Here is a 15,305-nt window from a genome sequence, read left to right as displayed (position 1 = left end):
GGAAATTCTCCACAAACTCTTGAAGAATTTAAATCAGAAATTATCAAAAAGATGGAAGCCTTCTGGCAGGAAAAATGGGAAACAATGCAAAAGGAACTCAGCAATCTGAGAGACCAAAATATGCAAATACAGAAACAGTTCGAATCCCCAAAAAACAGGTCAGACCAAACTGAAAAGGAAAACCAGTCTTTAAAGGTCAGAATCAGGCAAGTGGAAGACAGTGATCTTGCAAAAGAGCAAGAATTAATAAAGCAAAGTCAAAAGACTAAAGAATTAGAAGATAACATAAAATATCTCACTGACAAGGTGACAGACCTGGAAAACAGAGGAAGGAGAGATAATCTGAGAATCATTGGTCTACCAGAAAAGCCAGAAATAAATAGTAATCTTGATATCATAATACATGATATCATCAAAGAAAACTGCCCAGAGATTCTAGAACAAGAGGACAAAATATGCATTGAAAGAGTTCACAGAATACCCTCTACACTAAATCCCTGAAAGACAACTCCCAGGAATGTAATTGCCAAATTCCAAAGCTTCCAAGCAAAAAAAAAATCTTACAATAAGCCAGAAAAAGACAATTTAGATTTAAAGGAACACCAATCAGGTTCACACAGGACCTAGCAATTTCCAGTCTGAACATGTAAGGCATGGGACACGATATTCAGAAAAGCAAGAGAGCTGGGTCTTCAACCAAAAATCAGCTATCCATCAAAACTGACTATATACTTCCAGGGGGAAGTATGGGCATTCCACAAAATACAAGATTTCCAAGCATTCCACAAAATACAAGATTTCCAAGATTTCTTTGTAAAGAAAAGACCAGAAATCTGTAGAAAGTTTGACATCCAAACACAAAGAGCAAGAGAAACATGAAAAGGTAAATATGAAGGAAAGGGAAAAGGAGAAAAATGTTATCTTTTTCTTTTAATTGAACTCTCTTCTATAAGGACTACATTTATATCAAATTATATATATTAATATGTGGGGAAAATGTAATGTATAACTCTCAAAAATTGTATGCATCATGAGAGTAGAAAGAAGAATCACACATAAGGAAAGTTTGGGGCATCAAGACGATATGGAGAAAGGGGGGATTGAAAGAAAAAGGGTGAGGGGAATCATTGATGGTACTAAGATATACTCAAAGAAATAGAAAAAAAACTAAATAGAAGAATCTTTCTCACACAATGATACACATGGGAAGGGGAGGGGAAAAATTCTCCTATAAGAAGGAGAGGAAGAGAGTTTTTACTTAAACCTTACTCTCAGTGAAATCAACTCTGAAATGGAAGAACATCCAGATCCATTGGGATCTTGAATTTTATCTTATCCAACAGGGTAAGGGAGAAGGGAAAACCAAGGGGTTTAGGGGGGTAGGGAACACAAAAAGGGAGGGAAGGAGAGGCAGGAGGGGAAGGGAACAAAAAGAGAGGGGCTAGAAAGGGAAACAGGTCAAGGGAGGGGACTAGGGGGACTGATTTTAAGTAAATCACTGGCTTAAAAGGTTATAGCTAAAAGAGAAAGGTCAGAATTAGGGGAGGATATCAAAATGCAAGGGAGTCCACAAGTGACAATCATAACTTTGAACGTGAATGGGATGAACTCACCCATAAAACGTACACGAATAGCAGAATGAATTAGAATCCAAAACCCTACCATATGTTGTCTTCAAGAAACACACATGAGGTGGGTAGACACTCACAAGGACAGGATTAAAGGATGGAGTAAGACCTTCTGGGCCTCAACTGATAGAAAGAAGGCAGCAGTTGCAATCATGATATCTGACAAAGCCAAAGCAAAAATAGACCTGATTAAAAGAGATAGGGAAGGTAAATATATTTTGTTAAAAGGGACTATAGAAAATGAGGAAATATCACTAAACAACATGTATGCACCAAATGGTATAGCACACACATTTCTAATGGAGAAAGTAGGAGAATTGAAGGAGAAAATAGACAGTAAAACCATATTAGTGGGAGATTTGAACCAACCACTATCAAATTTAGATAAATCAAATAAAAAATAAATAAGAAAGAGGTAGAAGAAGTAAATGAAATCTTAGAAAAATTAGAGTTAATAGACATATGGAGAAAAATAAATAGGGATAAAAAGGAGTACACCTTCTTCTCAGCACCACATGGCACATTCACAAAGACTGACCATACACTAGGTCACAGAAACATGGCATACAAGTGCAGAAAAGCAGAAATAATAAATGCAACCTTTTCAGTTCATAAGGCAATAAAAATATTGATCAGTAAGGGTACATGGAGAACCAAATAAAAAATTAATTGGAAATTAAATAATATACTCCAAAATCAGTTAGTTAGAGAACAAATCATAGAAACAATTAATAATTTCATCGAGGAAAATGACAATGGTGAGACATCCTTTCAAACCTTATGGGATGCAGCCAAAACAGTAATCTGAGGAAAATTCATATCCCTGAGTACATATATTAACAAACTAGGGAGGGCAGAGATCAGTGAATTGGAAATGCAAATAAAAAAACTTGAAAGTGAACAAATTAACCCCCCCCCCCAGAAGAAAACCAAACTAGAGATCCTAAAAATTAAGGGAGAAATTAATACAATTGAAAGTGATAGAACTATTGAACTAATAAATAAGACTAGAAGCTGGTACTTTGAAAATAAACAAACAAAATGGACAAAGTACTGGTCAATCTAATTAAGAAAAGGAAAGAAGAAAAGCAAATTAACAGCATCAAAGATGAAAAAGGGGGACATCACCTCCAATGAAGAGGAAATTAAGGCAATCATTAAAAATTACTTTGCCCAATTATATGGCAATAAAATACCAATTTAGGCAATATGGACGAATAGTTATAAAAATATATACTGCCTGGACTAACAGAAGAAGAAATAGAATTCTTAAATAATCCCATATCAGAAAATGAAATCCAAAAGGCCGTCAAAGAACTCCCTAAGAAAAAATCCCCAGAGCCTGATGGATTCACAAGTGAATTCTATCAAACATTCAAAGAACAGCTAATCCCAATACTATACAAACTATTTGACATAATAAGCAAAGAGGGAGTTCTACCAAATTCCTTTTATGACACAAACATGGTACTGATTCCAAAACCAGGCAGGTCAAAAACAGAGAAAGAAAACTATAGACCAATCTCCCTAATGAATATAGATGCAAAAATCTTAAATAGGATACTAGCAAAAAGACTCCAGCAAGTGATAAGAAGGGTCATCCACCATGATCAGGTAGGATTTATACCAGGGATGCAAGACTGGTTCAATATTAGGAAAACCATTCACATAATTGACCATATCAATAAGCAAACCAACAAAAATCACATGATTATTTCAAAAGATGCAAAAGAAAGCCTTTGATAATATACAACACCCATTCCTATTAAAAACACTTGAAAGCATAGGAATAGAAGGGTCATTCCTAAAGATAATAAACAGTATATATCTAAACCCATCAGCTAATATCATCTGCAATGGGGAAAAACTAGATGCATTCCCAATAAGATCAGGAGGGAAACAAGGATGCCCATTATTACCTCTATTATTTGACATTTTACTAGAAACACTAGGAGTAGCAATTAGAGAAGAAAAAGAAATTGAAGGCATTAAAATAGGCAAGGAGGAGACCAAGTTATCGCTCTTTGCAGATGACATGATGGTCTACTTAAAGAATCCTAGAGATTCAACCAAAAAGCTAATCGAAATATTTATTTATCTATTTAGTGCCATACCCATTGAACTTCTAAAAAATTTCTTTACTGAATTAGAAAAAACTATAACAAAGTTCATTTGGAAGAGCAAAAGATCAAGGATATCCAGGGAAATCATGAAAAAAAAATAAAAAGGAAGGGGGCCTTGCAGTCCCAGATCTCAAACTATATTATAAAGCAGCGGTCATCAATACAATTTGGTACTGGCTAAGAGACAGAAAGGAGGATCAGTTGAATAGACTTGGGGCAAGTGACCTCAACAAGAGAGTATATGATAAACCCAAAGAGCCCAGCTTTTGGGACAAAAATTCACTATTTGATAAAAAAAAAACTGCTGGGATAATTGGAAGACAGTGTGAGAGAGATTAGGTTTGGATCAACACCTCACACCCTACCTCAAAATAAATTCAAAATGGGTGAAGGACTTGAACATAAAGAAGGAAACTATAAGTAAATTAGGCAAACACAGAATAGTATACATGTCAGACCTTTGGGAAGAGAAAGATTTTAAAACCAAGCAAGACTTAGAGTCACAAAATGTAAAATAAATAATTTTGATTACATCAAATTAAAAAGCTTTTGTACAAACATAACCAATATAATTAAAATCAGAAGGGAAGCAAAAAATTGGGAAACAATCTTCATAAAAACCTCTGACAAAGGTTTAATTACTCAAATTTACAAAGCTAAATCAATTGTACAAAAAATCAAGCTATTCTATTGATAAATGGGCAAGGGACACAAATAGGCAGTTTTCAGACAAAGAAATCAAAACTATTAATAAGCACATGAAAAAGTGTTCTAAATCTCTTATAATCAGAGAGATGCAAATCAAAACAACTCTGAGGTATCAGCTCACACATAGCAGATTGGTTAACATGACAGCAAAGGAAAGTAATGAATGCTGGAGGGGATGTGGCAAAGTTGGGACATTAATGCATTGCTGGTGGAGTTGTGAATTAATTCAACCATTTTGGAGGGCAATTTGGAACTATGCCCAAAGGGTGCAAAAAGACTGTCTGCACTTTGATCCAGCCATAGCACTGCTGGGTTTGTACCTCAAAGAAATAATAAGGAAGAAGATTTGTACAAGAATATTCATAGTTGCGCTCTTTGTGGTGGCCAAAAATTGGAAAATGATGGGATGCCCTTCAATTGGGAAATGGCTAAACAAATTGTGGTATATGTTGGTGATGGAATACTATTGTGCTAAAAGGAATAATAAAGTGGAGGAATTCCATGGAGACTGGAACAACCTCCAGGAAGTGATAGAGAGCAAAAGGAGCAGAACCAGGAAAACATTGCACACAAAGACTGATACCTTGTGGTACAATCGAACGTAATGGAATTCTCCATTAGTGTCAATGCAATGTCCCTATATAATCTGCAGGGATCTAGGAGAAAAAATACTATCCACAAGCAGAGGACAAACTGTGGGAGCAAAAACACTCAGGAAAAGCAACTGCTTGACTACAGGGATTGAGGGGATATGTCTGAGGAGAGCCTCTAAATGAACACTCTAATGCAAATACCAACAACATGGAAGTGGGTTTGAATCAAGAACACATGTGATACCCAGTGGAATCACGCGTTGGCTATGGGAGAGGTGGGGGGTGGGGGGAAGGAAAAGAAAATGATCTTTGTCTCCAATGAATAATGTTTGGAAATGACCAAATAAAACAATGTTAAAAAAAGGAAATATAAGTGTAAAAGGTGGATATAGGTGTGAAATTGAAGTAGTGGATGAGGAGATGACATTTGGGTCTTGAAGAGAGTAGAAAATTTTGGCAGAGACAGCTAGGTTTATTGTATATTCATTGTATATTTATAGTATTTATTAGCTATAGTATAGTGACCATTGGAAGTTTTATTTGAGCCAACATTCCAAGCCATTTCTGAACTGCTAGGAGCTGAGGGGGAAGGCCCAAAAGAATTCTGAGGGCTTGGTTTGCCAAGGGAGTCATTTTGATCGCACCATGTGCTCCTGGCAGCCATCTTGGAGTGGCCATTTTAGAGAAACTGTTTTCTTTTTTTAATTTTGAAAAATTGTAACAACTTGTTCATTTTATGTATAAAGGACATTGTAATAACATTGTATATAATTCTTTTATAACAATGGATATAAACATGTCATCAGGTATGTTAAGCAATATATTGTTTATGATATGGGAATATATAATGTATATACCTTATGCTATATTTGTAAATTTCCCAAACTTTTGTCACTTTGTATTTGAAATGGAATGTATTAAACCTGTAATGGATATTATGTTACTTGATATAATGGCCCATGTTCCCCAACTGTAATATGTGGGTATGTCTTGTACAAGTCTCATGCCTCTTTCTGTGTTTGTGGAAATCAGCTAAAGGAACTAATTGCTTGGTTTAAAAAGAATTCTGACTTGAAAATTATGGTAATACACATGAAACAACAACTTGATACAATGGAGCACTTTATGAATAACATAACTATAAACCTGGGTTGTGGAAACATTGCTGGTAATGATAACAGCAATATTAGCAATAATGGTAAAAGGCTAAATAGATTGGAACAGGAAGAAGCAACTAGAATAGTGAATCTCTATCCCCTTAGAGACTTGCCAGTGGTTACAAAGAATGAGGTGCATTAAGTTAGAACTCACAAAATATTTTCCCTGGAGGGCCTTGAATCTATTAAAAGGAGAACCCCAAATTTTAGTGATGAGCCCAATAAAGTTATTAAGGAGATGTGAAGGGCAATTGAATTGTATGACCCTGATTTTAATGATTTTGCTCTCCTAATCAAAGAGGTCCTAACTAAGAGAGAAATAAGTTCATAAAAGAGATAAGATCACACCCTCTGTTACAATCATGGCCAGAGAATTTAAAATAGGATACTGCAGATGATGGGGTATATGAGATATTTATTGAATCAAGGGATGCAATACTGGAAGTTATGGGGAGATATACAAAGAGTCCCAATGCTTGGTCCAAGTTTGAGGTCATAAAGCAGAAAATGTCTGAAGCACCTGAAGTTTTCCTGGAAAGTATAACCAAGGCAGCTGAAACTCTTTTGGGAATAGATGCACTCGAAGGCACTATTGCCCACATCAAGCATATATTTGTGAAAAATGCAAGTCCAAGGGTCAGACAATTCTTTAAGTCAAATTACCCAGATTGGGAAGAGCTTGATCTGGAGGAATTAAGGAGAAAGGCTACTCATTTAATGAATGATCCAGAAGAAAAAGCTGATGATAGAGATTCCATTGTTGTAGATTTAAAAAGAAAACTAAGGGAAGCTAAATTGAAAGCAAAGGAAAGTGAAATTAAGGAAGTAAAGGCAGTAGCTGCTTTGAAATCTGTGCAGCCAAAATATAATAATAATAACTATAGGCCTAGTGAAAGGAGATTAGGTCCTAGGTGCTATTTCCTTTGCGACCAGATCTATACAGAGAATGCATGTTCAGAAACCAAGTCAGAAGTCAAATTAATAGGAATGGTAGTTTTAATAGACAATACAATAATAATTGAAGTAACAATTATAATAATTATAATAACAACAGATGGAATAACAATAATAACAATAATAATAATAACACATATGTTAATCAATGTCAAAATGCCTGCTGACAGGGCCAACAAAAAACAGATCTAGATACTATGCAATCATGGGTAAATTATGGACCTAGGCCAAAGTACAGCCAGGTAGTAAAAGGTGACCAGAGTAAGGGAGTCTGTAGCTTATGAAGATTACCCCAAGGGACATATGAAAATGAATCAAGAAATTAGTGTAGTATAAATGAAAATATGTTGAAGATAAATGAAATTGAGTGTAATTAAAATAAAATAGATTGTGACACAAATAAATTATTTGAATCAAAGGAGGATATAATTAATATAAATAATTGTACAGAGGAAAAACATTGTAAAATGAATTTAATAGAAAATCCTAATGAACATAGAATAAGAGAAATTAATGAAGAAGATAAACTAAATAATAATAATAATGGAATTGTAAATGAGAACAATGATAATAAAATGGAGAATTTAAGGACCAATGAGAACAATATAAAAGCTGATGATATAAAATCCTGGGAAAGTCATGTAATTCAATCAGATGTAGGCTTGGATGGACAGGAAATGACTGAGCTTTGTACTGATGTTACTATGCTTACACCAATTCTTGAAACCTTCCAACCTCCAAATAGCACTGAACTCTATGTTTCTGTAACTATAGGAGATCAGATATATGATCTTTTGGTTGATACTGGAGCCAGTAGATCAGTTTTGAAAAGTCTTCCTCAAGATTGTAAAGCTGTTGGTACTATGCAAGTGATTGGAGCTACTGTAAAACCAAAGAGAGTAGCAAAATTACAATCTAAAATGATACCTTTAGGACTTTTATCTGTGGAACATGCATTTCTTTGTATGCCAGAATGTCCAATGAACCTTCTCGGGAGAGAACTTGCTTTGTAAATTACAGGCAATGATTCAATGTACTGACACTGGGGATATATCATTACAACTCCCAGAAGAATCTCTGAAAGCTTTTCCATTGCTGTTCTTAGATTCAGTTTGCGCAGAGAATAAGTTGGATTCCATCTATTCTATTCCTGAGGATATACCAGAAGATTTATGGTCAAATTCTTCCACAGACCTATTGAAATCAGCTACTCCAGTAAGAGTGTGAACCAAGGATGGACCAGTTCCTTGTGTTCCTCAATACCCTTTGAGTAAAGAAGCTATAGAAGGGATAAGACCTATCATTGAGTCCCTAATTCAACAAGGGATCATAATACTGTGCTTCTCAGAATACAATACGCCCAAAACTCCAATATAAAAACCAAAGCTAGATTAATTTGGCAAAATAATATACAGATTCATCCAGGATTTGAAAGCTGTAAACAATCATGTAATAAAGACACATCCTATAGTACCAAGCCCAGATGATATAATTTCATACCTCCCAAGTCAAGCAAGATATTTCACTGTGGTAGATTTATGTTTAGGGTTTTTCTTGATTCCAATTCATGAGGATTCTCAAAAGATATTTGTTTTCACATGGGAGAAAACATAATGGTCTTGGATGTATCTCCCACAAGGATTTTGTGATTCTCAATTCTCACAAATTTTGAACACAGACCTTGAAACAATAACATTTAAGGAGAGTAAAATAGTACATTTTGTTGATGATATCCTCCTAGCATCTCCATCTACTAAAGTGTGTTTAAGGGATAGCAAGATTCTTTTATATATAAATGTGGACATAAAATCTCCAAGGCAAAACTTCAGTGGGTATTGCCTCTTGTTGAATATCTTGGTTTTGTGTTGTCAGAGGGTTCCGGAAGTATCACTCAAAAAAGAATAGCTGATATCCAGAAACTGAGTGCACCTAAGACCAAGAAGCAACTCAGAGCTGTTCTTGGAACAACTGGTTTCTGGAGGCAATGGATACATGGGTATAGTGAAATTACTAAATATTTAACAGATCTAACCAGGAATATAGAACCAGAACCTCTGAAACTCAAACATGAACATATGCAAGCCTTAAGTAAGCTTAAAGAAGTGATTTTGTCTACACCAGCTCTTGGAATCGCAGACTATACTAAACCTTTTCAATTATTTGTAAATGAGACCAAAGAAATTGCATCTGGTGTACTGACACAGACTTTAGGATGAAGTTATCATCCAATTGGATACTATAGTTGTCAGCTAGATCCAATTGCTGTAGGTGCAGTTCCTTGTTTAAGGGGTATAGCTGCTGCAGCTGTGTTAGTTCAAAAGTCATCAGATTTAGTTTTGGGATGTCCATTGATGGTATTTTGTTCACATCAAATAGAAGCACTAATGAGGACATTTCATACTCAAGCTTTTTCTGACCAACAAATATCTAAGTATGATATTATACTTCTAGGTAGTGAAAACATCGAATTGAAGAGAAATAGTGTATTAAATCCTGCTACAGTTCTTCCTAATTTGCCAAATAACGGTGAACCATTACAGGAATGTGTAGAAGTAGTAGATCTAGTGGATATGTCAAGGATGGATTTAAAAGACACTCCTATTGAAAATCCAGATTTGGTTTTATTCACAGATGGTTCTTCATATTTGTGTAATGGAATTTGATATACAGGTACTGCAGTTGTCACAGAATTTGAGACAGTGTGGTATGGATCATTACCTAGTAGCATTAGTGCTCATTTTGCAGAGTTGGTTGCTTTAAAGTAAGCATCTCTTCTGGCTGATAGTAAAAGTGCAAATGTGTATACAGACTCCCATTATGCTTTTTCAGTGTGTCATGCTACAGGAAAGATTTGGAAATATTGGGAAAGCCAATTGCTCATGCAGAAATAATAACTGAGTTGTTGGATGTTATCCAGAAGCCTAAAGAGCTAGTGGTAATCCATTGTAGAAGTCATACTAATAGCAGACATTCATTTGCTAAAGGAAATCATAGAGCTGTGTGAAGATTGGATTTAGCTATTTCCTGATTATAATAATGAAGATACTTAGCTCTTCCTTTATTGTGAAAATTAAATTGTAACCCCCTGATTGTAGCATTGAAGATACTTAGCTCTTCCTTTATTGGGAATATTGAATTGTAATCCACCATATATTTTTAGATTTTAATCCTCAAAAAGTGATAACTCAGTATTTTAAGTAGATCTGCCCATTTTAACTACAAAAGGTGTTAAGTAACTACAAGAGATGAACTAATCAAAAAAGGTGTTAAGTAACCCAAAAAGGTATAATCTAACCAAAGAAGGTGTGAACTAAAGAGTGAGCAGTCCTGGAGAAAAGCGTCTGCTGTGATTGGTAGAGGTGATATTTAGGGAGATGACACAAGAGAAAAAGATCTTTAAAAAGAGGATCAGAGGCTAGAAGACATATTCAAATCGAGATTTGATTTGAGGAGATCAAAGAGCTCTCTGACTTAGAGGAGAGACTGGAAGACAGACATTTGAGGAGCAATCTGAAGATAGACACTCAGGCTTCTTTCCAATTAGACAGTCACTGTTGGTGAGTGAAAGGCTGACTTAGGAACCCTGCCTTTCTTGGAGGTGTAGAACCTCTGAGAAAGGTCCATATCTTGAGATTCTTTTCCCTGATTAGGACCTTAGAATTTCTACCTGGCTCAGAGGAAGCCAGAGTTTCCTTTCTCTTTCTCTCATTCCTTAATATCTTCCCTCTATTGTAAATAAACTACCATAAATTCTATTTACTTTAGTAATTCATTTTGGGATTTAGAAATTAAATCCCTGGCGACCATCTACATAAATATTCAGAGTCCAACTACAGATTAAATTTAACAGCTGATATAACTGTGAAATTTGCTGCCAGAAATGCTCCAGTGTATGTCATGAACTTATCAACTATAGAATCTGATGATCTAGAAAAAGCTTATATATACTCAGAAATACAAAAATGGAAGGAGTCGTTTGGAGCAAGAAAAAAACATGGTATATGTTTAGCAGATACTGGAAAGCCACTGTTACCAAAAGACCTGAATACCTATTTGTGTCAAGCCATCCAGACAAAAGGTCAGTTTGGTACTCAAGTTGTAATTGACACCAAAAGAGACAATGGGTAGCTCCTGGAATAATCACTGTAGAAAATGAGATCTCCTCAAGCTGTTCTGTTTCCCAAAAACTCAATCAAGGGGCATTGAGACAGAAAGATTTAGGTGGTAGACCTTAAGCATATTGACCATTTGAGAGTATGCAAATTGATTACATCAGCATGCCAAAAGCTGGAAGACACAAGTTTTTCTTGGTAATTGTTGACAGATTGACCACAAACACAGCTAGCTTTGTGGTAAAAGTATTGATTAAGGAAATTCTACCTAGATTTGGAGTACCACTAACCATAAACTCTGATAAGGGATTGCATTTTACTCAAGACATCCTGAAAGAGATTCTTCCCATAGCTTTGTTTTACCTAGGTACGAGACCAAGAGCAGATTTACATATATCATCCTATGAAATGCTCTTTGGACATGCTCCACTATAGACAAAAACTCTTAAGACAGCCTATACATCTCTCTTAGGAAGAGATTATCAACTTGACTCTTACTAAAGTGCTTTACAACAAAGACTAAAAAGAATTACATGATATGGGAGTATTAATTCAAACTGGTCCTTTCCTGTGACAAAATAAACATTCCCTAGTCTCTTTCTGCACAGGTCTTGTCTTGTAACTTGGTATCTTTTGGGAACTAGGTTTTGTGTATGTCCTAACCGTGTTCAGATTTTTAATTTCTTCAATTTCCTTTTGTTTCAAATCATTCTCAGTCCTCTCTTACTTATTTTTCAGGTCTTGAACTTGCTTGGTTTGATCTGAATTGTTTTCAAATAGGCAACTTGCGGTGTCTCTCAATTCAATCAGGTAAACTGAGTTGTATTTAGGGAAATAGTTTTTGAAAAATACTTTTAAATTGGGTGTGCATCCCCTCAGAAATTGTCTATGGATGTGTCCAGCTGTATCTTCAGTATTGGCTTCTAGACCTAAGATTGACTCTGTCATCTCTGACAGACGGTCTATGTATGTGGCAGGATGTTCCCCTTTATCCTGCCTGATCTTGTCAAACTTGGCCCATGCATTTGGTTTAGGACAGCATTGCTTAATGGCATGTATTAAATCCTCCCTGCACCTTTTCAGGTAGGACATGCAGGTGGGATTTGAAAAGTCCATGTCCACCCTTTGCTCTACAGTTGACCAGCTAGTCAAATTGCTGTCAGATCTAGTTTTCTCCAAAAATTGTCTCTGTTCATGGGGGCTGAACAGTTCTGACAATAAGAACTTGACATCTTCAAAATCCAGATCAAAGATCCAAAGGAGTTTAAGCTCCTTTTGGGATTTAAAAGGATTGTCCACAAGTTTTGGGAAATGGTGCTTTATGGATTCCAGTTCTTGTGGAGAATTGTCTATGAATTTTTGAGTGTATCACAACAGCATTACTAGTAAGCTTGGTGACCTCCTTCAATGGACAGATTTTCTCAGGGTCACTAGCAGCCTGGTTCTCATTTTGATTGCCACCTTCAGTTTCCTGAGGTACATTCTTTGTTTGCCCATTGTCCTTGCCCATAACTATAACTAGTCATTTTTCTTTAATCAGTTGTTCAAATACAGCCTTAATCATGCCTTCTAAGTTGGTATCAATGGCCATAATCTTCTCTGCCTTAAGGAGTACTACAAAACTGAATACTTTTCTCACTTGGGTTAGAGTCCACAACATAGCCATAAAGAGTACATATACTTGTGCCAGGACTTTCCAGAGAACTAATTCATGTTGAAATGGCAATTGTAAAACAGTCAGTGTAACATTACCAATGTAATCCAGAGTCTCCACTACCATATGGGTTAGTTTGCTATATACAATGTGGTAAACCCAAAAGCAGGCAATTGCTGCCACAATCACAATTCCAAAAACAATTTGTCTGAACATTTTTGTTTTTGTTCCTTAACTACCCTGCCTGTAAGGAATGTGGGTACAGTCAGACTTGAGGTGCCAAATGAAATAGAAAATGTTAATCTGTTGTGAATTATTTCTTGTTGTTGCAATGGTACTCTGACAGACTAGAGAGCTGCTTGCAGGTATGGGGACACACCTGAGGGTTGCATAGTTACAATGGTGGAGATAGAAGTACTTCAGAGATGGAGATAGAGATGCTGCCACAGGGGAATGCTCTGGAGTTTGCCTATTGATCTCTACTGATGACTAATGGATCAATATTTTCCTAACCTCCTCCAACCCTCTTCCTCCCTCCCTCCCTCCCTCTCTTAAACAGCCATTTCTGGAAGCCTTTCGGTTTCCTCCCTCCCCCTTGAGTGGACTATAAAGATACTCTTTTTCCTTTCTCAGTAAGGGGTTTATTGGGAACAACAGGATGGGAAACTGAGGAAAGAGGGATGAGGGTTTCCCTAATCTATAATGAGGGAAAATTTGAGGGTTTGGGAAAGTAGTCTAGTCACAACTGTGACAGAGGGACAGTTAGAGAGATGGATGGATAACAACTGTTTAAAATCTTCTTTCTTCTTCACAAAGCCACCAAGGTCTCTCAGCATAATTTCAGAAGCCACCCTCAAGGGTCCTTCAGCCTGGGACAAAAGCTGACAATATCAGTTCAGGGCTTCTCTCCTTCAGCCAGCCACCAAGAAAAGTATCTCCTTCAGCCTGACTTTCCTCCAACTCTTGGTCAGTAAAATCCCAGAGAGAGCATAGGTCTCTCTCTTGGTCAGAGAGCCCAAAGCCAAGCCAGCCTCCCAAGGGTCCTTCAGCCAGCTTCAACTCTCAGCACCCGAGACTCAGTTCTTCCCCCTCCAGCTTCAACTGCCTCTTCTGGGAACATTCCGTTTGGAACCTTCTTCTTGATTGACAGACAGGTCCCCAACCTTGGTTCTTGCATCTTGGCTTGTCCTGCAAAACCTCTCTCTCTTCAAGTCTCTACCACAGTACTAACAATGTTGTAATTATCTCTAGATAAGTTAGTTACTAACAAAATGTAGTTAGATACTTAGATTTAGTTTAAGTATAGAAATCTAGTTAGAATAACTTTAAAGATAGGGATTAGTTAGGTAGGATTAAGTAGATAAGATAAGAAAATTAGGTACTGACTTGTACTACATCATACATTACACAACACAAACAACATATGACATTACATATCAAACAAAATTGTAAATAAATATGTAAATATACATAAATAGTCTGTATAATAGGACTATAAATTAATTGTATTATAGTGTATGTAAATGTGCAAAATATATGTAAATATGAAGTGTACATAAGTGTATATATGTACGTATGTATAGCATGTGTGTATATATATTGTATGTATGTAATATATGCATATATATTATGTACATAGCTCACTTATATATATTGTTACATGGATTTGCATAAGTGAGTTTAATGTTTGGTTTTGATTTTCAGTGTAAAACTTATGCAATGTTGTGTTTATTATAATTTTCAAAATTTTTCTCTAAGTTGAATGTTAATGTACTGCAATAGTAGCACAATGTTCTATATTAGCTGATAAGAGTATTTTGAGTTTGATGTTTGCACGGAAGTTATACTCATCTTTTGTTTGATGTTATTTGCTGTTTTGCTTTTGTTTGACATTTGTACTTGTTCATTAGTGAATTCCTTTTCCTCTTTCCTTGTTCAATTCCCTAGAATAGGTTAGTACTAGTTAGAGTAAGATAGTTGAGTATAGGTTGTTTGTTATTTTGGGTAGATAGCTTAGTTTAAGTAATTGGTAAATATTTTAGATTGTGCACAAATTCCAACACGATTTTTGCTTCATGCAAAAGGGGGGATGTAATAGGAAAAGGAAGTTTGCAAAAGGACTTTGCAATGTAAACTTCCAAGTGATTGACAGGGGCATGTGATAGAGAGTCACATAGGAGCCTGGGGTCAAAGATCTGGGTGAAGGTTCCACAATTCCAATTGAAGAAAGCTCTCTATCCTGAAGGAGGTTTGGAAATTGGAGGTTTTTCCATCCACATACCAGATTTCTGGCCTTTTTGGTGATACCAGCTGAAGAGAGAGGGATCTTGCTTGGACTGGCTGCTGGCAGCTAGACAGAGGACTAAAGACCCAATT

The sequence above is a fragment of the Monodelphis domestica genome, chromosome 4, assembly GCF_027887165.1.
Source record: "Monodelphis domestica isolate mMonDom1 chromosome 4, mMonDom1.pri, whole genome shotgun sequence".
NCBI lineage: Eukaryota > Metazoa > Chordata > Mammalia > Didelphimorphia > Didelphidae > Monodelphis > Monodelphis domestica.
The sequence above is the reverse complement of the archived record's forward strand: the minus strand, read 5'-3'. Positions refer to the sequence as shown.